Source organism: Oryctolagus cuniculus, chromosome 17 (assembly GCF_051225735.1).
Source record: "Oryctolagus cuniculus isolate XC-2025 breed Fujian yellow rabbit chromosome 17, ASM5122573v1, whole genome shotgun sequence".
Taxonomy (NCBI): Eukaryota; Metazoa; Chordata; class Mammalia; order Lagomorpha; family Leporidae; genus Oryctolagus; species Oryctolagus cuniculus.
In genome coordinates, this window is record NC_142883.1 from 63,783,788 (window position 1) to 63,807,504 (window position 23,717).

At 55.9% G+C, this 23,717-nt stretch overlaps 1 long non-coding RNA gene and 1 pseudogene across 2 annotated transcripts in view; one reads left to right on the forward strand and one right to left on the reverse strand.

Annotated features, from left to right (window-relative positions):
• The window catches only part of LOC103346281 (sodium- and chloride-dependent GABA transporter 1), a 166,546-nt gene that overhangs the window by 81,491 nt on the left and 61,338 nt on the right, over positions 1-23,717 (forward strand). The gene's annotated exons all lie outside the window — the stretch shown is intronic.
• Positions 4,666-18,639, reverse strand: LOC138843139 (adenomatous polyposis coli protein 2-like; annotated as a pseudogene). Its single transcript, XR_016223616.1, has 2 exons — positions 18,557-18,639; positions 4,666-12,085 (listed from the first exon to the last, which is right to left on the reverse strand). The product of XR_016223616.1 is annotated as an adenomatous polyposis coli protein 2-like (transcript).

Here is a 23,717-nt window from a genome sequence, read left to right on the forward strand (position 1 = left end):
ATATAAATTAGACTACATCAAAAAGTGAAAATATTATACCAGTATCAAGTCTAGACAGATACGTACTTTATTTTTCCATAATGTTTTTGACTGTGACACCTCACAATTTAACAGGCACTTGAGACTGAGCAGCTGTGTCACCATGTAACAAGTAACCACCAGTTACAGTCACTCCTCAATTCCATGGTCACATTCCAGGCTGCACAGGTGCACGCCACCCTGCTTCTCCACCTTCACCCAAGTAATGTGTAGTTCTGAGTACAGGTTTCTGATCTACATGGCAAGGCAGTTTCACAGGGGCCAAGTGCTCCTGCCCGCCCCTGTGTAAGAGTGAGTGTGAGGTAAAGCAGTGTTGACCTACTTGCCACCCTCAGAATTGGGGCCCTGTATCTCTGCAGGAGCCTGGGCACAGTGGTCATCTCACTTCCCACCAAGGCCCCCATGGCCACCCTGTCCCTAACCGGCTGTCACAGCAGCACAGTGACCACCATATCTGCATGGCAGAGAGGCAGGAGCTAAGAGTTCAGGGTTCCCTTCTCTGTGAGTATCCTCCGTGCCCATGTCTCTGCCCTGTAATTTTGCTTCTTACTCCCTAAATGGTTTAATAGTGACTGGGGCAGGACAGAGGAGCAGGGAGCCTGTGGCTTGCAGAGACCCAACCTTGGCATGCACTGACATTCTAAACGGTCTGTTCATGTCCTCCAGGGGGCACTTCTGGGACTTTGCTGATCTTCCATCTGATGGTCCACTCTCCAAACGGCCACGATGGCCAGGACTGGGCCATACTGAAGCCAGGAGCCAAGAACTCTATCCACTCTAATATATTAGGATATTTTAACATGAGAGGATAGGATTGCTTTCTGATCTCCTAGATAAGAATGATAATCAAAATGAAAGTATCTACAATGTCTCATTTTGTTTTAAATATTTGTCAAATTCCATATGTAAATATTTGTGAAATCCGTAGTTTTTTTTTTTTTTGACAGGCAGAGTTAGACAGTGAGAGAGAGAAACAGAGAGAAAGATCTTCCTCCCATTGGTTTACCCCCCAAATGGCCACTACAGCTGGCGTGCTGTGCTGATCCAAAGCCAGGAGCCAGGTGCTTCCTCCTGGTCTCCCATGTGACTGCCGGCCCGACCACTTGGGCTATCCTAACTGCACTCCCGGGTCACAGCAGAGAGCTGGACTGGAAGACGAGCAACCGGGATAGAATCCGGTGCCCCAACTGGGACTAGAACCTGGGGTGCTGGCACCGTAGGCAGAGGATTAGCCTAGTGAGCTGTGGCACCAGCCAAATTGGTAGTTTTTTAAACAGATGCAATATCGTTTGTATACACAATTCTAAAAGCATAATGATATATCCTTCTTCTCTCCCACTCTTCTTCCTTGTATTTTTTCTTTAGTTTTTGAGATAACATTTTAAATACACTTTACAGTAAAAAAAAAGTCTTAATACTTCACCAAAGAAAAGTTTAACAAATAAAATGCAAGAAGACCCTAGTTTAGGGGGAATATAGTGAATGGTTATAAATAATATATAAAAATGAAGACATTAAATGAGAAACTAATATGTGTCCTAATTCCTTTACAAAAAGTCTCATGGGAAATCTGTCATTATTTACCAAATGTCAGTACAAAAACATCTATTTATATGATCTCTTTAAAAAAGGATTGTGTGTAATAAAGTAGAACTTTTCTCAAGTTTTCTTGACAGTCTCACATAAAAACAGCTTCAACCTCCTTGTAAATTTTAGAAATCGTTAGGCAGTCTACACTGTTTCTAGTTAATAATTGCACATACTAAAACTACTGGGGTATTTCCTAGAAAGCTACGCAGAAAGGCCAGGTCCTGGAACTGAGACCCTGTTTCCCGCATGGGAAGAAAGGAGAACTGAGGACCCCATAGATGACAGTTCCTCACGTGCATGAACCCCATACACACAGCACTGCTGCTGCCTAGTGACCACTCTGTTCCCACTGCACAATCTGGGAAATGTGGGGCTGCTGCCACTCAGCTCCCCACAGATGGCTCTGGGGCCCAGACTTCTCTGCTAACAGGGAAGGGGCAGGGTGCCCGGGTCCTGGGTGCCAGTCCAGGCCCCACCCGCTAGACCACAAGGAACCCAGGGAAGTGCTGTGCTGACAGTAAGATGGGGCCCAAGGTTCCAGAGATGCCCTCTGGGAGCCAGCGTCCTGCCAGCAGGTACCACCAGCTTCCCCTTCCCCCACTCTGGACAGTTGGCCCCACACACTCACCATTCCCAGGAGTCCAAGATGGGCTGTGTTGTGGGGGACAAGGTCAGAGAACAGCAGATGCCGCACTACCTCCGGAGTCTCCCAGCGGCAGAGGTCCCTCCTTGGACCTCTCTCCTCCAGGAATTTGGAACTCTGTGGTGTCACAGTCCAGTGTGATTATGTGGCAGTGACGTCACCGCGCCTGATTGGACAGCTCACATAGCCGTCAGCACACAGGACCCAGAAGACGCAACAAATCAGCATTTTTACAGCAGGGACGGGAACTCCAGGCCACCCCAGATGGTAGAGAGGCGAGACCTGGGTTCAGGGGCCAAGGGCATCCTTCAGGGCTGCACCCTTTCACCAACAGGGTCCTGCCACCAGCTGGGACCCTCCTGCCTCCCCACGGGTCTTCCTGGGAGAATCCCACCTGGAGGCTGCAGTAACCTGCTTAGGTGAGTTAGAGATTATTGGCTTTGGTCTTTTTCATTTTCTTCATATTGCTGACTCATTTCTCTGTGGGGTTTTTAATATTAATAATGTTTACAGATATTACAAATTCAATCCTTTTTTTCATCTCTCCTAGATATTTGTTTTCTAGTCTGCCTCTTGCCCTTTAATATTATTTTCTGTTTGTTTCTTGCTGGTACTTAGTAATTAGTGGATTTTATGCATTAATCTTTTCAGTAATATTGTTAAATTTATGTATCAGTTGTATTTATTATTAGATTTTATGAATTATTTAGGTGCTTAAGTGTCATCCTATATAATTCTTTGTGTATAATTCTTACAATAGAAAGTTGAAAAGAAACAGTGGTGGCATCTGGGTGTAGGCTTACGTCCAGGGAAAAGCTTTCAATGGTTCTGTATTAGTTGTGTTGGTTTTTGTAGGTTTCTTTTAATCTTGATCAGATTGAAGAAGTTACTTTCTGCTTGTTTTCACTGATGTAAGGTTTTTTTATTAGAAGCTGAGTTTTATTAAATATTTTCAACATGTAATCTAAACACTCAGTGATCGTCTTTATGCATTTTTCACCTATTTGGATGGCTGTTTTGGGAATCTTGACAACTCTTGTATTTTTTATTATCTCTTCCTTTTAATTGACCTATTATGTTTTCCTATATCATTTCATTTATTATAATAATACTTTGCCGCCCAGTGAGTCATGGGCTGGCTGTTGTGGTTCACTGGGACCAGGAGGCCGGGGTGGGGTCCCAGCCTGGCTCCCCGCCACCCCTTGTGGCCAGGGCAGGGCAGGCTCCCAGGTGTGCAGGGCCTCACCAGGCAGTGGCCGAGACGGGGACGCGCCTTGTAACGGCCTAGTCTGCCACCTGCAGGCATGGGCTCCAAGGCCAAGAAGTGTGTGGTGCTGCCCACGGTGGAGCAGATCCTGGAGGACGTGCGCAGGGCACCGGCCCAAGACCCTGTCTTCACTGCGCTGGCCCTGGAAGGTAGGGGGCTCGGGCCAGGGCAGGGCAGGGGTTGGACCCAAGGCCTCAGGAGCGGTGGCTGGGCAGGACCTTGGGTCCCGTGCGTGGCCCTGGGGCTGAGGAAGGCATTGGCTCCATTAACGGAGGGGGAGTGTGCCATGGGACAGGGGCCATGGTGGAGGTTGCAGGGGTCTCTGACCCAGCCTGGGGTGGAGCTGAGAAGTGGGGTTGCGAGGACAGGGTTCTGCATGCAGGGTTGGCGTGGACTCTGTGGTCTCTGCGAGGTGCTCAGCTGTACTGAGCCCTGGGCCCAGACAGAGCCAGAGCGCCGCCCCCGCCCTCCCTGGACGTGCCCTGTGGACCGAGGCCTGAGGATTCTATGGGAACCTACTGTTCTTTCTCTTTCTTTCTTTTTTGAGAAAGACATTAGAGACAAAGGGAGATCCGTCCGCTGGTTCGCTCCCCAAATGGCTGCAGCGGCCGGAGCTGGGCTGACCAGGAGCCAGGAGCTCCATCCGGGTCTCCCACACGGGTGCAGGGGCCCAAGCACTTGGGGCATCCTCCACTGCTCTCCCAGCGCACAGCAAAGAGCTGGATCAGAAGTGGAGCAGCCGGGACTTGAACTGGCGCCCCTATGGGATGCCAGAGTCCCAGGCAGCAGCTTTACTGCTACACCACAGCGCTGGCCCCGGGAGCCTACTTTTTAGAATTAAGTTATACTGGGGCCCTGTGCCCATGTGGGACCTGGAGGGAGCACCTGGCTCTGGCCTGGCCCAGCCCCGGCTGTTGTGGCCATTTGGGGAGTTAACCACAGATAGAGGATCTCTCTCTCCCTCTCTCCCTCTTTCTCTCTCTCCCTCTCTCTCTCTCCCTCCCTCCTTCCCTGTTCTCTCTCTCTCTCTCTCTCTCTCTCTCTCCCCCTCCCTCCCTCTCTCCCCCTCCCTCTCCCTCTCCCTCTCCCTCTCCCTCTCTCCCCTCCCGTCAGATGAATTAAACAAGCCCAGCTGTACTACCACATTCTGTGCCGTGCTCTGTGTGACCCGGGGTTGCTCGGCATCGCCATGGGCTGCTGCCGTCTGCCGGAGGTTCTGTGGGACAGGGCACCTGGCGGAACCCGGGCTGAGCTGCGTTTCAGTCGCTGGCTGCCTTTTGTCTGTCGCGAGTCTCCTGTAGGGAGCAGGCGTCTGGCCGAGGTTCGAGGCCAGGTTCCCGGCCATGGCCAGGGAGGTGCTGGCAGCTGTAGGGCCACAGGAGCAGACCTGCTCCCTCCTTTCAGCAAAACGTGTTTGCTGACCAGGTGAGGCCAGGCTGCCTGTCTTCCTGCTGCTGCTCCAGCCCTGGAGGAGGGACCTGGACCACATGGGAAGTCATGGACCACATGTGTGGGGGGGTCGTGGACCATGTGTGTGTTTGTGTGGGGTTGTGGGCCATGTGTGTGTGGATCATGGACCACGTGTGTGGGGTTGTGGACTGTGTGTGGGGGGGTCGTGGACCACGTGTGTGGGGTCCTGGACCAGGTGTGTGTGGGGGGGTCGTGGACCGCATGGGGGGATCGTGGACCATGTGTGTGTTGGCGGGTCATGGACCACGTGTGTCAGCACACTGCCATCCCATCGCTGCCTCTGAGGGTCACGGCCATGCTCCCCTACAACCCCCCATGCAGTCTCGCTCGGGGTGCATCTTCCTAGGAAGTGCCACAGCCCATTTGGCAAAAAAAAAAAAAAACAAATTACATTCTGCTGCCTCGGGCTGACCTGGGCCCCTTCTTCCCTGGCCAGGGCGCCAGCTGGGCTGTGTGGGTGCCCAGGACTGCTCCCCCCACAACAGGCCCTGTCCATCTCTCGGGGCCACCCTTGGCCCTGGCCTTCCTCAGGGACAGGGCCCTGAGAGGGGCCGGGTCTGTGGCATGGAGGGTGAAGCCGCCGCCTGTGATCTGGGCCGCTCGGCATCTGATCCGGTTCCCTGCTGGCAGCAGCCGGCGGCCCCAGTGTGGGCCCTGCTGTTTCCATCATTGCTGAGGAGAGCATTTCTAGAACAATGTGAGAGACAGGTGCAGCAGGAATGTGGGAACCCAGAGCTCCGTGTGGGTGGCAGGGACCCCGCTATTGAGATTGGTGTGCTTCGGCTGGCGTGTGAGGCGCCAGGTCATGTATGGGCCCCCAAGAGTGACTGTGGGGCGCCCAGGCCGCCAGGGTGGGCTTGTGCTGTGCAGGGGTCTACAGGCACCCGCGTCCCCAGGCTGGCCTCCCTCCTGCTGGGTGGCTCTGGTCTCGGGGGTTTCCTTGTGACTGACTCTTCCTCATGCTGTCCCAGACCCCCCAGGAGACCCCAGGAAGAGTGAGGACCCCGAGGCTCAGCAGGAGCGGCTGTACCAGCAGTGCCGGGCCTACATGGCCCCCAAAACGCAGCTGCAGCGGGCAGGCGAGGGGCTGAGGCAGCAGTGCCAGGGCCTGCAGTGAGCCGGTGCTGAGCTGGAGCTGGACATTTGCCACATGATGTGCACGGTGCTGCCTGGTGCCTCCTCCAGCTGACCTGGGCCCTTCCCCACCCTGGGCCCAGGCTGGACCCTGTATGGGCACCCGGGACCACCTTCCCCCAGCGGACCCTGTGTGGGCGCCCGGGACCACCTCCCCGCAGTGGACCTGTGTGGGTGCCCGGGACCACCTTCCCCCAGCGGACTCTGCCCATCTCACGGGGTCACTCTGTGCTCCCTTGCCTGGTGCTGGCCCGGCGCACCACTCCCTGGCCGAGAGGGGGAGCTGGCTTTCCTGGCGGGGCCCCACGGGCCTCATGCTGCACTCTTGGGCAGGAGCCACCCCTTCATTGCTGTGGGAGAGGCTGATGCAGCAGACAGCAGAGCGGACACGGGCCAGGCCCTGGACGCCCTCCCTGGGACAGAGGCCACACCGGCTCCCGGTCCTCTGCGTCCTGAGGGGCAGGGCCGAGCCCCAGGGCCACAGGAGTTTCTCTTCTGCTGCCTGAGCCTCAGAGACCCCAGCCACAGCCGCTCAGCCGGGGCAGAGAGCCACCCCCCCCAGCCCACCGGGCACTGTCAGGCCTGACAGAGCCTGGGCCACAGCCAAGGACGGAGCCGGACAGAGACGCCCCAGTGGGACAGTCTTCCCGGCCAGCAGGGACCCCTGGCCTCCCTGCTTGTGGCCGGCGTGGGAGGCCTGCCCCGCCCTGCTCATGCAGCAGAGGCGACTGGACAGCTACCTTTATTAAAGTTGTGCGACACGGGTTGGGGGGGCGTGGTCCTTCCGCGAGCCCGCGGCTTTACATGGGGTGCTGGCAGGCGGTGCGCTAAGTACACGTGGGACAGATGGTGCAGGGCATGAGGAACAGGTGGGTGGGCGGAGGGAAGGCCGCCAAGTGGCCGCCCATCCTGAGTGGCCCTGGGAATGGCCGGGGGGTAACTGGTGTCCAGGGTCAGGGGCTGGGCAAGACCCGGTCCCCAGGACAGGGCCTGCAGCCCCACCTCAGCTCCATTGCCCAAAGGTCACTCTGTGATCTCCCCACACTGGGCGGGGTGAGCTGTGCCTGCGTCTCCCCCTCACTGCTCCAGGAGCAGCCCTGAGCCCCAGGCCTGAGGACACCCAGCAGTCCCTGTGTGCCGAGGCCTCAAGCACTGCCTCACCCCCGCTGCTGGTCATCTTCTGGCTGGCTGCCCCACGCTCCCCAGGACCCCTGCTTGGCAGTGTGGCCTAGAAGGAAGTGCGTGGCACCTGGGGTGCGCCCTGGAGCTTGGGGGCCACCCCTACTCCTGGGCTGTGTCCTGCGGGGCACAGGTGGGGCCTGAAGGGGGCGCCCGCTTGGGTTGCTGCCTGCGGCTGTCTGGCCAAGGCCCAAGGATGTGGAGGACAGGATACAGCAGGTGGAGCCCCCTCCTGGGGGATGGGGTGCTGGGGTAGCACTGCTGGGCGGCCACCCGCAGGTGCCCTTCCCCCAGCCGGATGCTGCAGGAAAGAGGTCGCTGGCTCTCTCTACAGCGCGCTCCTCCGTGGAGGTGGGCAGGGCTGCGGGGCCCCCTCTCCTGCTGCGTTCAGGCTCCTGGGCTGTGATGGCCCTGGGGTCCCGTGGTCCTTGTGTTGTCCACGTGGTCCATTCAGAGGAAGCTGGGAGGGAGGCACAGAGCCAGCCCCCCCCACACGCCTGCCTTGCCCACCCTGCCTTGGCCGGGCAGTGGCGTCCCAGGGCAGCAGGGTTAGCCCGACTTCAGCATCCCCCGAGGAATCCTGTCCCTCGTCACCATGGGGCTGGGCACGTAGTTGAAGGGCGGGATGCGCGCTGCGAGGCTAGGGGAGCCGTGCCGGCTGGCAGGAAAGCCCCCCACGGTGATACCCAAGCCCTCGTGGGCGAAAGGCGAAAGGCGCAGAGGCAGGGCCCTTGGCCAGGATCGGCCAATGCATGTCGCTGCCCAGGAGGGTTGGCCTGGGCGCTGGTTGGCGCGGGGGGCTACTCCCTGCTCTCCAGGCTCAGGGACGCGCTGGCATTGGTCTTGGGCTGGGCCACCTCTTCTGTCTGCACCAAGACGTCGCTGGTCTTCTGCAGCGGGGGGCCGGCGGGGCCCTCCTCCGGCGAGGCGCCCCGGAGTGGCAGGGCCAAGGCGGGCAGGGTGCTGTGCAGGATGTGCGCGACGTCCTCGTCCCGGATGCGCCGCCATGTCGTACCTGGCGCGACCACCCTGGGCAGTGGCCGCGCCTCGCCGTCGCTCTGGTGGCTCCGGTGGTGTGCGCTGGGGGTGGGGGGGCTCCCGGGGCCGCGCCATCGGGCCTGCGGGCCACGCTGACGTGGGGCAGGGAGGAGCAGCGCTTGACCTCCACCGGCCGCACGGGGGCGCTCACGGGCAGGCGCGAAGGGCTCTCGCAGCTGGTGCGCTGGGGCGCGCGCGGGCCGGGCCGGGACATGACCCTGGCCGGGTCGGCTGTTACCTGCGGGCCGCCCTCAGCTCGTCGCAGCGCGAAGAGCAGAGGAAGACGGCGGGGAGCGCGGGCCGGCCGCGGCGGGGCGACGCGTCCTGGGAGGTGGAGGCGGAGTCGGACAGCAGCTCCGTGCGCCGGAGACGCAGGAAGCCAGGCCACTCCTTGAAGAAGGTCAGTTGGCGCCGGAAGCCCGAGCGGTCCGAGGACTCGCTGCCGCTGGAGCGGGCGGAGGCCACGCGCACCAGGCCCAGTCGGCCCCCACGCGCCCCCGCCGCCCCCTCGCGGCCTCTGGGGCTCGGCTCTGGGGCGGACCTGGCCAGCGGCGGCGGCCCGCGCCTGACCGGCCTCTGCATGAACGGGATCCGCACGGGCGACTTCCGTGTCTTGTGGTGCTTGGCCAGCAGGGCCCGTGCCAGCGTCTTGGGCACGCGGGGGGCTGCCGGGCCGGGCAGAGACCCTGCAGCTGGGGTGGAGGGGGGCGACTTCCTGGGCAGAGGCTGAGAGGCGGGCGAGGTCTGGGAGGAGCTTGAGAAGGGGTCTTGGCCAGAGGAGCAGGGGGGGTGGTGCTCCTGGGGGGATGGCTCAGCGTCACCAGCTCCGAGATCTTGCCCGGCAGGTGCAGGCTCCGAGAGCGCTGCTTCCTGGGCGCTGGCGCCTTGCCTGCGGCTGCTGTCTGTGCCGGGCTGGGGGGCTCCGCCGCCTCCCTCAGTGTGGCCCGGGGCCAGGGACAGCTTTGGGCTGGGGCCGGGTGGCCGGGCTGGGCACGTAGATCACTGTCCGCCCCTGGAGAACGGCCGGCACCCCCGCTGCTACCTACTGAACAGCGCGCGGCTTCTCCGGGCCGCCAGGGGCGCGGGGGCTCGCGCGCTCTTGGCTGAGGCCAGGCTCCGTTTCTCTGGCCGCCGGGCACTGCCCTCCCTGCCCCGGCCCCGGGCTGGCGCCTGCTCCTGCGCTTGGATAGCTGTGGGGAGGGGTCCATGGACAGAGCAGACCCCAGGGACAGGAGCTAGTCGGACTCGGAGGCCGCCTCGCGGGGGGCCGCCGCGGCTGCCTGGTGCAGCCACGTGAGGATGGAATTGGCGCCCTCCTGGATGGTGTGCCACTGGACGCTGTCCAGGTCGGAGGCCCGGTCTGAGCCGGCCGCCTCCTCGCCGCAGTCCCGGGGCGCCTCTGCTGGCCGCTTGTCCTGCCCAGCAGCCCGAGCCTTGCAGCGCTGGAGGCCAGAGGCCGAGGGCCTGCACCTGGACATGGCTGAGCCAATGCAGCAGTGCGGGAGTGCCTCCTCGGAGCGCGGGCTGGGGGAGCTGTCACGCCCGCCTCCTCGGTGCGGGGCCTGGGTGACCGTGGGCTCCAGGCTCCCAGGTGGCTGGCCGGTCGCTCACAGCCTTGAGCGAGGTAGCCGAGGAGCTCAGGGAGTAGCAAGGTAGGGTCTTATCGGTGATCAGCCGGGGCTGGGCCCCGGGGGTGGGGGCGGCTGGGCCAGAGCGGCTGCTTTGGCTGGGACCCGGCGCCTCCTTCCTGCCCTGCTTCAGGGCCTGCGGGATGGGGCGGCTCGGCCAAGGAGGGCGCCTCGTCAGAGTCGTAGAAGCAGTACACGGCCTCCTCGTGGGCGTCGTGAGGCACAGGGACTGCCTCCCCCCTTCCCCCCCCCCCACCCCGGTCCAAGTGGGCACTTGGGAGCCGGCCCAGGGGCAGCTCCAGCCCGGCCGGATCCTCCCTGTGCCCCGGACCTGCTCCAGGCTCCGGCCGGCGACCCCGGCCTTAAGCAGGTGCCCGGAGACCTGGCTGGCGGGGGGCCACGAGGCCGGCGGGCTCCTGCCTGTCCAGCCGGCCCCCTGGGGCTGCTCCCTGGGGGGGCCCTTGCAGGGTCTCCTCGCTGAGGGACTCAGCGCTGGAGAAGTTGACAGGCGTGCCCTCGGCCGAGTCAGTGCACAAGTCGTCCTTCAGGGCCGGGGCGGGCCCCAGCATGTAGACCTGGACGGGCAGCGCGCAGCAGCTCCAGCTCCTGGTCCGCGGCCTTGCGGGTCCGGGAGCCTGCGGACGCCGGCCCCTCCTGTGGTCTCACATCCTCTTCTCGCTGGCGGTGCCCGGCGCCACCGCGACCCCCGCCGGCGCCGCGGTCAGCAGCAGCCGCAGCTCCACGTAGTGCTCGTGCAGGGTGAGCGCACCGAGGCTGGAGGCACAGGAGAAGTTCTCCTCCGGCTTCTCCATAGTGAAGCTGACGCTGCCGGCGTCCAGCTCGGAGGCAGGTGGCAGCGCTCGTGGCAGTCGGCGGTGTCCAGGAAGCGCTTCACGTAGCTCTCCCACTGCAGGCTGAACTGGCTGCTCTGGGGCTGGCCGGGCGGCGCGGCCAGCGGCGCCTTGCTGAGGCTGGGCGGCATGGCCTGCCCGGGGCTGTCAGGCAGCTTGCTGGGGCTCACCTTGCCGCTGCCCAGCCCGCTGCAGGGGTCCCTGGGGGTGGAGCTGGCAATGGACGGGCTCTCAAAGCTGCCCAGGGAGCTCACGGAGCTCCAGCGGCTCAGCACCAGCGGTGTCTCCTGCACACAGCTGGATGGCGTGACATCCTCCAAGGTCAGGCCCCGGCCCGCGCCACGCCCGGTCCAGCTCCGCCTCTTCGGGGCCGGCCTCCTCCAGGCCCTCGAGGGAGGAGTTGCTGTCCAAGTCTCCGGCCTCGCTGGGGCCTGGGCATCCGGTCGAGGACAGCGAGCTGCAGTGGGACAGCGAGATGGGCCCCTCCTGCGCCACCAGCCTCTGCAGCGCCCTGCTGGCCGCAGCTGTCCGGGTGGCCCCCAGCTTCTCGGGCACCTGGCTCAGGCCCTCCACCAGCAGCCAGGCCTGCTTCCAAGCCGCGGGGGGCGCCTTGGGGCCGCAGGGGGCCCCCGCGCCTGCCCTGCCCGCGGCCTCCAGCAGCGGCACGTGCTGATAGGTGGGCGACAGCTTGATGGTGCGCACGCAGGCGCTGGCGCCGGCGGCGTCCCGGGTGGGCCCCTCGGCCTGGCCGCCCCGCAGGTCGAGGTCGAGCCCAGCGGGCCGCGGCTGCCCGCCCAGGAGCTCCTCGCGGTGCTTGGCCAGCGCGGCCAGCTGGCAGGGCCGCTTGTGCTCCCGCGGTCAGTAGCCGTCACTGGTGCTGCCGCTATTGAGGCTGTCGTTGGAGAGGCTGGTGTGGGCCGCTTTGAGCCAGAGCAGTGGGTGCGCCCGGCCCAGGTGCCGGGCCGAGCTCCATCTCCAGCGCCCACTGCTTGCGCACGTAGAGGCTGGGCACGCAAGTGCGGGGGGGACACGACCGTGGCGGCCGCCTGGTGCTTGGCGGGCCGGTGGGCCAGCAGGTTGCGCAGCATGCCCACGGTGCCCAGGTCCCACACCAGCTCCTGGTCCCGCGCGCTGCGGGCGGACAGTTTCCAGAGCGTGCCGCACGCGTTGCTCACGATGGTCAGGCTGTGCGAGGTCAGGTGCTGCAGCAGCGTCTGCAGGCAGTTTGTGGTCGCGGAGCACCTGCCTGGGTGGGGGAAGTGGGGGCGGGGTCAGGTGTGACCGGAACAGACGGCCCCGCCCACCCTCCCGGGATTGGGTGGCCAGAACAGACGGCCCCGCCCAGCTCTCCGGGGTTAGGGCAGCCTTTGTGGGCATTTGGGGGCTGGACCAGCAGGTGGGAGGGGTGGTGGTGGTGTGTCTCTGCGTTTCTCAAATAAATTTTAAATTGAAATTCAAAAATAATAATAATAATACTTTGCTTATGATATTTGTATCTGCTTATGAAAGGTATGCTTTTAAAAATCATTTCAAATCCTGGTACACTTCCATCATCATCATCAACGTAATGCTGATTTTCCAAAAGAAATTAAAGCTATTCCTAGCTTATTTCCATTTGCATAGGTTTGGGAAACAGGTTTCCTTTTTCTTCCTTAGAAGTTTGAAATATACCTGTAAGCCTGAAATTTTGATTGTTTAACTTTTTTTCTTAGTTGCAATTTTCAAAATGTGATTTAACGTACTTGGTTTATGTATGAGGTTTTCTATTTTATGTTATATTTGTGTTTTTGTGAATTTGATTTTCAAAATATGATAGATTTTGATCTATGTAGTCATAATTTTACTCAGGAATTTCACACATTTCTCTAAGTAGGTTGGTAAAGACTATAGTTCCTACAAAAGAATGATTCTGTTTTAATTCCTGAAATAGATTTTTTTTGACTTTTACTTATGTTTCCTTAATCGCTTTTAATAATGACCAAAGAAAAGACCCAGTCATTTGCCCTCCTTTGTTTCTTGGACATGTCTGACATGTGGAAAAAATGAAGTAATCATTGCTCATTAAGTTGCAAAGAAATGCATGGCTGAACAACAATAAATATGCATGAAATCAGATAACTGTGATGCTGATGTAATGTTCTTATATTGGAAAAAAGTAATACTGTGTTTTCATGATGCGATCTGATGAGTCTTAAATGTTGATAGAAAAATGTACTATGATAAAACTATGCATAGATTTAAATATTTTTGTAGAAATACTTATCTTTCAATTCCATGTTTCTAAAATCTTCTCAATGTGCCCTTCTTTATTTTTGCTAAGCAATCTCCTATGAATCCCTTGTTGTTTTTGTACAACCCAGTATTGAAAGTGAGTCTTGGGCCGGCGCCGCGGCTCACTAGGCTAATCCTCCGCCTAGCGGCGCCGGCACACCGGGTTCTAGTCCTGGTCGGGGCGCCGGATTCTGTCCCGGTTGCCCCTCTTCCAGGCCAGCTCTCTGCTGTGGCCAGGGAGTGCAGTGGAGGATGGCCCAGGTGCTTGGGCCCTGCACCCCATGGGAGACCAGGAAAAGCACCTGGCTCCTGGCTCCTGCCATCGGATCAGCGCGGTGCGCCGGCCGCAGCGCGCCGGCCGCGGCGGCCATTGGAGGGTGAACCAACGGCAAAGGAAGACCTTTCTCTCTCTCTCTCTCTCTCACTGTCCACTCTGCCTGTCAAAAAAAAAAAAAAAGTGAGTCTTGTCTGACTTATTTTAAGGTTGTACATTATGATTAAAAAGAAATAAAATAGTACATTTGCAGTTGTTAAATTCTGGACTATTTCATTTTCAAAGATTTATGTATTTACTCGAAAGGCAAAGTTACAGACGGTGAGAGAGAGAGAGAGAGATGTTCCATCTGCTGGTTCACTTCCCAAATGGCCACAATAGCTGGAAATGAGCTAATCTGAAGCCAGGATCCAGCAGCTTTTGGGTTTCCCTTGTGGATACAGGGACCAAGTACTTCAGCAAACTTCCACTGCTTTCCCAGGTGCTGGATCAGAGGTGGAGCATCTGGGACTCAACCCAGCACTTATATGGGATGCTAGCACTACAAGCAGCAACTTTACCCACCAGGACACTGTGCTGGCCTCAAAATTTTGGATTTTTAAGACAGAAATTTCTCCAGCACCACGGCTCACCTGCAGCGCCGGCACCCCAGGTTCTAGTCCTGGTTGGGGCACCAGATTCTGTCCTGGTTGCTCCTCTTCCAGTCCAGCTCTCTGCTGTGGTCCGGGAGTGCAGTGGAGGATGGCCCAAGTGCTTGGGCCCTGCACCCGCATGGGAGACCAGGAGAAGCACCTGGCTCCTGGCTTTGGATCGGCGCAGTGCGCCAGCTGCAGCACACCAGCTGTAGCAGCCATTTGGGGGTGAACCAAGGAAAAGGAAGACCTTTCTCTCTCTCTAACCATCCACTCTGCCTGTTAAAAAGACAGAAATTTCACTGATTGGAAGCTAAAGATGTTTGTCATCCATTCTCTCAAAGAGACTTGGCACTGTATAGCAATAAGCCCAGAGTACCCAACCTTACTATTTAGATTGCCTGTCTATGCTGAGGTACATGCACTGCCAGCTGTCACTTCTTAGTGAAATTCGATTGTACTAAAAATAAAGCAAAAGAAATACCAGCACTGTTTACAAACATGAAATTTAAAATAAATACATAAACCTTCAAATGCAACAGTCCATAGTTTCTTATGGTTTCCTGCTGTAAATTTTCAAAACATCAAAAGCCAAGAATAAAATGAGGAACAATAAGACAAAAATAAAATACTTAGCAATACTGCTAATGACAATAATGTTAACAGTTTAGTGACATGCCCTATATCAATTGAGTTCTTTCAAATTGTGACCCAAGCACACAAACCCCCATAACTACCTTAATAAACACTTAAAAATCTGGAATCTTTTGTAGAAAAGTGCTAATCTAACCCAGCCCTCATTTGAAAAGACATTTATCCTAGTAAAAAGGAAAGAAAGCCAAGGCAAAACAGTCAAAATGAAGACTACTCTGATCATTGAGGTTTCAGATAGTGAAGTTTAGAGCTGTTCTCATGGATAATCCACACATACATAATTATCTTTCACTTTCATTAATTTTCCAAATGAAGGCAAAATGTTGTCAATAAGCTTTTGGAAGGGCATTACAGAGTCCATTAACCAACTTTGCATGGGAGTATAATCTACACATTTCATTTCTCCAAGGTGGGACAGTGAACATATTTCACTAGCAAAAAGTCTGAATCAGGATGTCTAATACTCACTAAAAACACTTTAGAAGAAATATTTGCCTAAACTTTATTTTTAATAGTCAAGTAGCATAAAAAAGAGTACTTTCAATTCATTGCCATTCTCACAGTGTTCTAAACTCTTCACTCTGGCTCTAAAACAAAATTGCATCACAATTATTGTCAATCTTCATAATTACTCAGAATATAAGTCAATGATGCACAGAGATTTGATTAGCCATATTGATAATTTAAAAGAATTGGAAGTAAAATAATAGGCGGGAGGGGCAGCAGATAGCATGGTAAAAATAGTCTTAGATTGAGGCCGGTGGTGTGGTGGGTAAAGCTAACATCTGTACTATCGGCTTCCCATATGGACACCGGTTTGAGTCCCAGCTGCTCCACTTCTGATCCAGCTCTCTGCTATGGCCTGGGAAACCAGTAGGGGATGGCCCAAGTCCCTGAGCCCCTGTACCCGCATGGGGACCAGGAGGAAGCTGCTAGCTCCTGGCTCCTGGCTTCGAATCGGTGCAGCTCTACCTATTGTGGCCAATTGTGGAGTGAACCAGCTGGTGCAGGACCTCTGCTTCTCTCTGCCTGTCCTCTCTCTGTGTAACTCTGGCTTTCAAATGACTAAATAAATCTTTAAAAAATAGTCTTAGATTTGTTCTGTATATAATTCACATTCACCAATAGGCATACAGGCAAACCTCTAAAATAAACCTTAAAACTACACTTGTTTATTTTCTTATATTCAATTTTTTCTATGCTTTGAATCTTATTTTAAGAACAAATCTTTTGAAGGCATATACTCACTCTATTACTTGTGTGTTTATTATTTATGGTTCTCATCACATTCGGAGTTTTCAGATCTCCCTTTGAGCAGTTCTTTATTGCTTTCTCATCCAAGTTAGCTGGAAACATCACTATAAGCTCCAAACTCAGTTTTTGCCCATTTTTGGAGGTGCTACAATGTGTAGGATTTTGCTTCTAATTTTTCTCTTTTTTTAAAAAAATTATTTTGACTTTCATTATTTTAGTGGTTTTTCATTTCTTAATTAATTTTATTGCCAAATTCTGTCATTGTAAAAGATACACTGCGCACTGTTTTTCTTACACATTAGTGTTTGGGTTGCTTTCATATTTGGCTTTCATGAATACCACTGCAGGGAACCTTTATGGGCATGTGGATTTTGTATCTTTTAGTGGCATACCTGGGAGAGAAACTGCTGAGGCAATAAACAGTCACATGTAGAACATGCTGAGAAACTGCCGAATTACTGTCCATATTGGCTGCACTATTTTACTGGAAGTTTATGAAGGCTCCATGCTCTTCATGTCCCCATCGACATTTATCTATGGCTGAATCAGTCATTTTACTGAATATGAATTGATGCCTTCCTGAAGAGTTGATTGCATTTCCGACAACTAACAGTCACGGGAGTGACACTGGTCTGGGGAGATTTCAGCTCGCGGCTCGCGCAGGTTTTCTGCACTTTTCTCAGTGTCACCGAGTTGTTTTCTCAACAGAGGACGCCTCTGGGGCTCCCAATCCCCAAAGCAGAGCCCTAGAAGCTATTTTGCAAAAAACTCTCCTGGCCCTGGCAACAAGCCAAGGCACAGCAGGAGGGGGACACAGTTCTCCTGTGGCAGGCTGGGGGAGGGGCAGGAGGCAGCAGGAGCTGCCCCACACCATTGCATGGCCTAGTGTGGCGGAGTGCTTGCCACCCTGAACTGCTCTGCCCATCAGCTGGCACCCCACACCCCCTGGGAGCTGGGATGCTCAGTCCAGTGGACAGATGAGGAAACCGAGACAGGCGCCTGCCCACCTGGCTGCCACGTGGATGGCCCTGTGGTTTTGGCCATCGTGGCTCAAACTCAGTCTCCCCCACCAAGTTCCTCTCCTGGGACCCCCACCTCCACCACCATCCAACCACGTCGTGACTGGGCGCCAAGGCAACTGGTGTTGAGTGAAAGGAGACAAGACAATGCCGGCTTTGAGGATTGCAGAGCTCGGTAAAATGATGTGACTGAAATAAAGCAGGGAGAGAAGGGGAGGGCCCGGAAAAGGCGGGGCCAGCTGGGACTCTGGATAGACTGGGCAGGGAAAGTATCGCTGGGCAGGCGAGGGAAGGAACCTGTGGCTGCAGGTGCCGGAGCAGCGTGTGCAAAGGCCCTGGGGCGGAAGCATCTCTGTAGTGCTCACGGCTCAGCTAGGAGGCCAGCAGGCCAGAACAAGATGAGCCAAGGTGAGTGGCAGAAGGTGATGTGACAGTGATGGTGGTGATGAGGTCAGGGGGGCCTCGGGGTCTTTGGCAGCCATTGATGGGGGTGGGGGCAGAGAGGGACATGTGCTGATCTCTGTCTTAATGGAGCCCTTCCAGTGGCTGCATGGGGCTTGAGTGGCAGCTGGGAGCCTGGCAGGGGGCTCTTGTCACCCCGGAGCAAGGGGAAGGCGCACCGCAGCTGTGGGGGTCTGGAAGGGGGCCCAGAAGAGGAGTGGTGGGTGGCCCTGGGCGGCCCAGGTAGGAACCGCGTCACCACACTGCTCGCTCCTGAGCCCTGAGCCACATTGCTCTGCCTCCTGTGACCCTCAGGCTCACCCCTCCCTCTGTCCCCTGCTGCTCTGCCGACCTTCGACCTTCCACTGTCACTGGCCTGTTGCGTGGCCTCCCCTCCCCACCCGCCCACGCTGTCACCTCCCATGCAGCCCCTCCCCACCAGCCCTGTGACTCCTTGTCTCCCACCGGTTGGTGCTCATAGCTGGGTGGCTACAGCAGAGCACCCCCAGCCTCACCTGATGCCACTGTGGGGGCCTGAGTGCTACCATCCTGAGGGAAATCGGGGGTGCCCCCCACAGAAGGGGGAGCGAGGCTGGCCCACCAGCACCCCCATAGCACCTGGTCCGGGGAATCTCCATGTACCCAGCCTCACTCAGAAGGGCCGTGGCGGGAAGGCATGGGTGCAAGGATGGGCCTTGGAGGACGCTCACGGCTCAGTGACATCAGCACTCTGCCGTGACCTAGGGCAAGTCCCCTCACCACCCTCTACAGCCTTGCTGGCCCCCCTCTGCCAGTAGGGATCGGTAAGCCCTATTTTTGCAAGGCCTGGGAGGGCCGTGGGGGTGTGGGTTTGCAGTGACCTGGGACAGTGTCTCGACAGACCTCCATCCCTTAAAGCAACAGACACAGCTGGGAGTGACAGACGGGGCTGCCGCCCCAGCTCAGGCACTTCTCAGCCGAGCAACCTACAGGGAGCCCCTCCTCCAGTCACTACAGAACGGAGCCCACCTCTTCCCAAGGCAGCGGCACGTGCACCCAGCGCACAGTAGGTGCTCAGTAGTGGTGCTGGAGTGCATGGACCTCACCCTGCAGGCAGCTGGACCGGGCGCCCGCACAGCCCCTGCTCCCAGCTGGGGCAGCTATGGGCCCAAGGGGGTGTTTCTGTCTCTCACCCGTGGTGGGCTCGGCAGAGCAGCACTGAGACCCCCAGCATGCAGACAAAGAGCTGTTGTTGCTGCAGATCTAAAATCGCCATCTCTGATTGCTGCTGAGCAAGCCGGCCGCAGCCGCCCGCTTCCCCATCCAGTTGGGTCTATTTCAAGAACGCGCTGATTAGTGCTGATTGCGCCGTGATTATGAGGAGTGCACCGCCCAGCCCCCTCCCCAGGCTCTGTGGGGAGCTGCTCCCCCTCCGAGGCCCTGGCTGTCACCCAGGGGCCACTGACCCAGGGCTAGGATCCGCATTCCTCCGCCAGCCCCCACAGATCACTTCCCCCTCCCAGGCCTCTCCCTCCTCTGCTAAAGCTTTCCAGTCTCAGGGAGGCAGAAACAGCGCAGTGCCCAGGCTCCGGGTCACCGTGACCAGTCGTCGGCTGGAGGAACACTGTACACGTGTGTGTGCACACATGTAAACATGTGTGTATGCACAGTGCATGCCTCTGGCTGCACTTGAGGCTGCCCTCGGCAGGTGCATGGGAGCCTCCATAGCCAGGGCTTCCCCTCCCTCGGCCACAGCGCTGGCCTTGAGCGCTGGCTCACATGCAGGTCCCACCACCGTGTTGGAGGTGTGGCTTTTCACCTGTTGGGGCAGTGTGGTGTGACTTGCCCAGCACCCCCGACAGTGGTGGGAGGACCTGAGGAGAGGTCAGTGTGCGGCCACCACCCCGCAGCCCACTCGGCGCTCCCTGGGAAGAGAGACAGCCTACCAGCAGCCATGCTGTGGATCCTCCTGTGCTTGCCTTGGTGACCCCTTGGGGCCCTGCATCTGCTCTGTGAAATGGGGGTGGCTCAGGGCGCCCCAGTGCCCTGGTGGAGGGACTCGGGATAACTGGGAGGCACGTGCTTCTGGACTTGATGCACAGAGGTCAGAATCAGCAGTCCTGTGGGGGCACAGTCACTAGGTGACAGGGGTCAGTGGTTCTCCTTGGGGAAAGCCCCCTCCCCCCGCTTGCCCCCCAAGCCATAAACCCAGCCATCAGTCATTCCTGCCCCAGGCTCCCCACTCACCTAGCTGCTGCCATCCGACCTGTTTGCTGTACAGTGGAGCCCCTTGCTGGCACCCCCCCCAGCCTGAGCCCCCCATCAGCCATGCCTGGACCACAGCAGGAGCCTCCTCACTTCTGCACAGCAGACAGAAAAATCTCAAAGTGCAAACAGAACACAGCCTGCCCTGCTCCCAGCCGAAACATCCAGGTGAAGCCTTGCACCTGTGGCCCACGAGACTCCGGCTCTCTCCCCTGCCCCTGTCCAGCCTCGCTGTATGCCACCAACTCCATCTCATGGCCCCTGCCAGAGGGCAGGTCCCTCCCCCTGCCCCCATTGCTAGGCAACAGCTGCTCACTTCTGAGGTAGCAGCCAGGGCTGAGCAGCAGAGGCTGCAGCAGCTGGCTCCATTCCTCCAAGATATGTTGTGGAAGCTGCTCCCGAGTCACTAGGGAATTGCAGCCTCCAAGAGCGGGTCTGTCCAAGGTCACTGAGATGCAAGTTAACACAGCCCGGTGCTGCAGTACCAGAGCTGACAGGACCCTCAGAAAGCCGGCGGGCACCCAGCACACAGGCTGTGTCCTGAATTCCTGAGCCCAGGGCAGACATGGATAAGTGATGACCGTGCACTCCACCAAGCCCAGGGCAGGCATGGCTAAGTGATGACCTTGGTTACACTCACTAGGCAAGAAGAGAAACTTTGATTTCAGATAAGGAGTAGGCTCTCATTTGTGTTAGAGAAATATTTCATTACCTTTTTTAAAGATTATTTATTTATTTGAGATAGTCACACACAGAGAGAAGGAGAGGGAGAGAGACAGAGAGAGAGAGAAAGTCTTCTAACCGCTGGTTCACTCCCTAATTGGCCACAATGGCTGGAGCTGAGCTGATCCGAAGCCAGGAGCCAGGAGTTTCTTCCAGGTCTCCCACGTGGGTGCAGGGGCCCAAGCACTTGGGCCATCTTCTACTGCTTTTGCAGGCCATAGCAGAGAGTTGGATTGGAAGTGGAGCAGCCAGGACTAGAACCGGCGCCCAAATGGGATGCCGGCACTGCAGGTGGCTGCTTTACCAACTCCACCACGGCTCCAGCCCCTCATTACTTGTTAATGGATCATTAAAAACACTTGCAAGTTGTCTGTGTAATTTGAGAAAATGATAAAGTGTCTAGCTTATATGACACTATATAGGATGTGCAAGATCAAAATCACAGAGCTAGAGAAATTATGCTTTTCTATTTTATGATCAGCATAAGGCAGTGTTCTGGACTTCAGGCTCTGAAAGAGAAAGAGCTAATAAGAGTCTTCACTGCAGCACACAAATAAGCTGTCCTGAGGGGTGGCGAGGTGAGGAATGTTGGCAATTTGGCCGATTTCATTTCTTTTCTTGATGGCAGGATTGGATCATTGGGAGGCACTGTGTGAAGGAAAACATTGTAACTGCAAATCATGTATTTTTGAGAAACAGTGAAAAAAGAAAACCATTCAAATCATCATAGTTGCTATATCAACTTCTCTGTGCTATGGAACTCCAAAGTGTAATGACTGGGCCAAGTGAGCACAATGAATTAAGAAAAAGAAAAAAAAGCAAAAGAGGCCACACAAACAAGAGAAACACAATTTCCAGTGCTTCCTTGGTTATATGTAATCCATGCAGCATACATGTAATAAATGATTCTCTGGGTTTTTAAAGCCATATTTAAAATTACAGTAAATTCAATATGCCCAGAGATAATTATTCTTCCATAATGAATAATAATTGTTGTGTGCTGGTCTTACATAGCCACTTTTCTTTAAAGAACTGATAATCTCTGTATTTCTATTATGCTTGTGTGTTTCTATTTGTGATTTTGTGTTTATCCTACTTTTTAAAAAAAGATTTATTTATTATTTGAAAGGCAGAGTTTTAGAGAGAGAGAGAGAGAGAGGTCTTCTATCCACTGGTTCACTCTCCAAATGGCCACAGTGGCAGGAGCAGGGCCAATCTGAAGCCAGGAGCATCTTCTGGGTCTCCCACACAGGTGTAGGGGCCCAAGGATGTGAGCCATCTTCCCCTGCTCTCCCAGTTCATTAGCAGAGAGCTGGATTGGAAGTGGAGCAGCCAGGACTCGAACTGGTGCCCACATGGGATGCTGGCACTATAGGTGGCAGCTTTACCTACTATGCCACAGTGCCGGTCCCTATCCTGTGGTTTTAAAAATGAAATGATAGGGCCGGTGCCATGGTGCACTAGGTTAATCCTCTGCTTGAGGCATTGGCATCCCATATCGGTGCTGGTTCTAGTCCCGGCTGCTCCTCTTCCAGTCCAGCTCTCTGCTATGGCCTGGGAAAGCAGTAGAAGATGGCCCAGGTTCTTGGGCCCCTGCACTTGTGAGGGAGACCAGGAAGAAGCACCTGGCTCCTGGCTTCGGATCAGAGCAGCTCCGGCTGTAGCGGCCATTTGGGGAATGAACCAACAGAAGGAAGACCTTTCTCTCTCTCTCTCTCTCTCTCTCTCTCTCTCTCTCTCTCACTGTTTGTAATTCTATCTGTCAACTAAATAAATAAAAATCTTAAAAAAATGAAATGATGACATATGCCTGTTGATGCCATTCAAGTGTATCTGTGAGTCTAGAGAAAGCACCAGTGAATGTCAGCTGGGCCGTTCACTCACTACCTGTGTTGCCTTGGTTGGGTTACCTAAGTCCTTGGGCTTCCATGTCCTCATCTGTGAAATATGAAGATGACAATTACAGCCATTGGGAAACATATTCTGTAATGTATATAACACTGTGATTTTTAGAATGTCTCTGGATTCTGTGGAATTTTTTGCATCAAGGCGTACAGTGGAGCAGGCATTTAACCAACAGGGAAGATGCCCATGTCTCATTTTGGCCTGCTTGATTTTGAAGCCCAGCTTTGGCTTCTGGTTCTGGGTTCTTGCTAATGTGCACCCTGGGAGGCGGCAATCCTGCTCTGGTCCCTGACACCCACAGGGAGACCTGGATTGGGTTCCTGTCTCCTGACTTTGGCCAGACCCAGTGCTCAGCCATTGTGGACATTTGGAAGAGTAAATTAGCAAATGGGAGCTCTCTTTGTCTCTCAAATTAAAAAAAAAGTACAGTAGTAAAAACCTGCGCCCTCCCCATCCCTAGCCTTAGCTTCCTTTGTAAGCATCCTTCTTCTCTCTCAGTGCTCTATGCACCAATAAAGGGTCTGAAGGAGGAGAAACTTTGACCCTGCCACTCGCCCAGGAGCAATCTGTGATGCACCTGTCCATGTGCATGGATCCTTGAAAAAATGTCTTTCTTTTTTTTTAAGATTTATTTTATTTATTTGAAAGAGTTACAGAGAGAGGTAGAGACAGAGAGGTCGGTCTTCCACCCGCTGGTTCACTCCCCAGATGGCCTCAATGGCCAGAGCTGCACCAATCTGAAGCCAGGAGCCAGGAGCTTCTTCCAGGTCTCCCAAGTAGGTGCAGAGGCCCAAAGACTGGGGCAATCTTCTACTGCTATCCCAGGCCATAGCAGAGAGCTGGATTGGAAGAGGAGCAGCCAGGACTGGAATCGGTGCCCATGTGGGATGCTGGTGCTTCAGGCCAGGGTGTTAACCCACTGTGCCACAGCGCCGGACCCGAAAAAATGTCTTTCTTCATAAGTGATCTTCATGCTAACAGCTTGAAATGGATCTGATGTAAACAGCTTGTTGGATCACCAGAGCTGCAGCTTGGTCTGCAGACGCAGTATTTACTGATGGTTTTTCAAACTGTTTTCACTGCTGAGGGTCCACATTCATGGCCTGCGTGGCCCAAGTGGGTCTTCATGCAGTGAGTTTACCCTCAGCTGTGACCATCTTGTAAGAGGGTACAGCTCAGTCAAAGGCCTAGATGTTTGCTTGGAAGGTTAAATCTGACTTGCTCCTTGGATTTATTTGCAGGAAAATTGGCCTTTAAATACATCTATGCTGGGACTGGCGCTGTGGCGTAGTGGGTAAAGCCACTGCCTGCAGAGACAGCATACCATATGAGCACCAGTTCGAGTCCCGGCTGCTCCACTTCTGATCCAGCTCTCTGTTATGGCCTGGGAAAGCAGTAGAAGACGGCCCAAGTCCTTGGGCTCCTGCACCCATGTGGGAGACCAAGCTTCAGACAAGCACA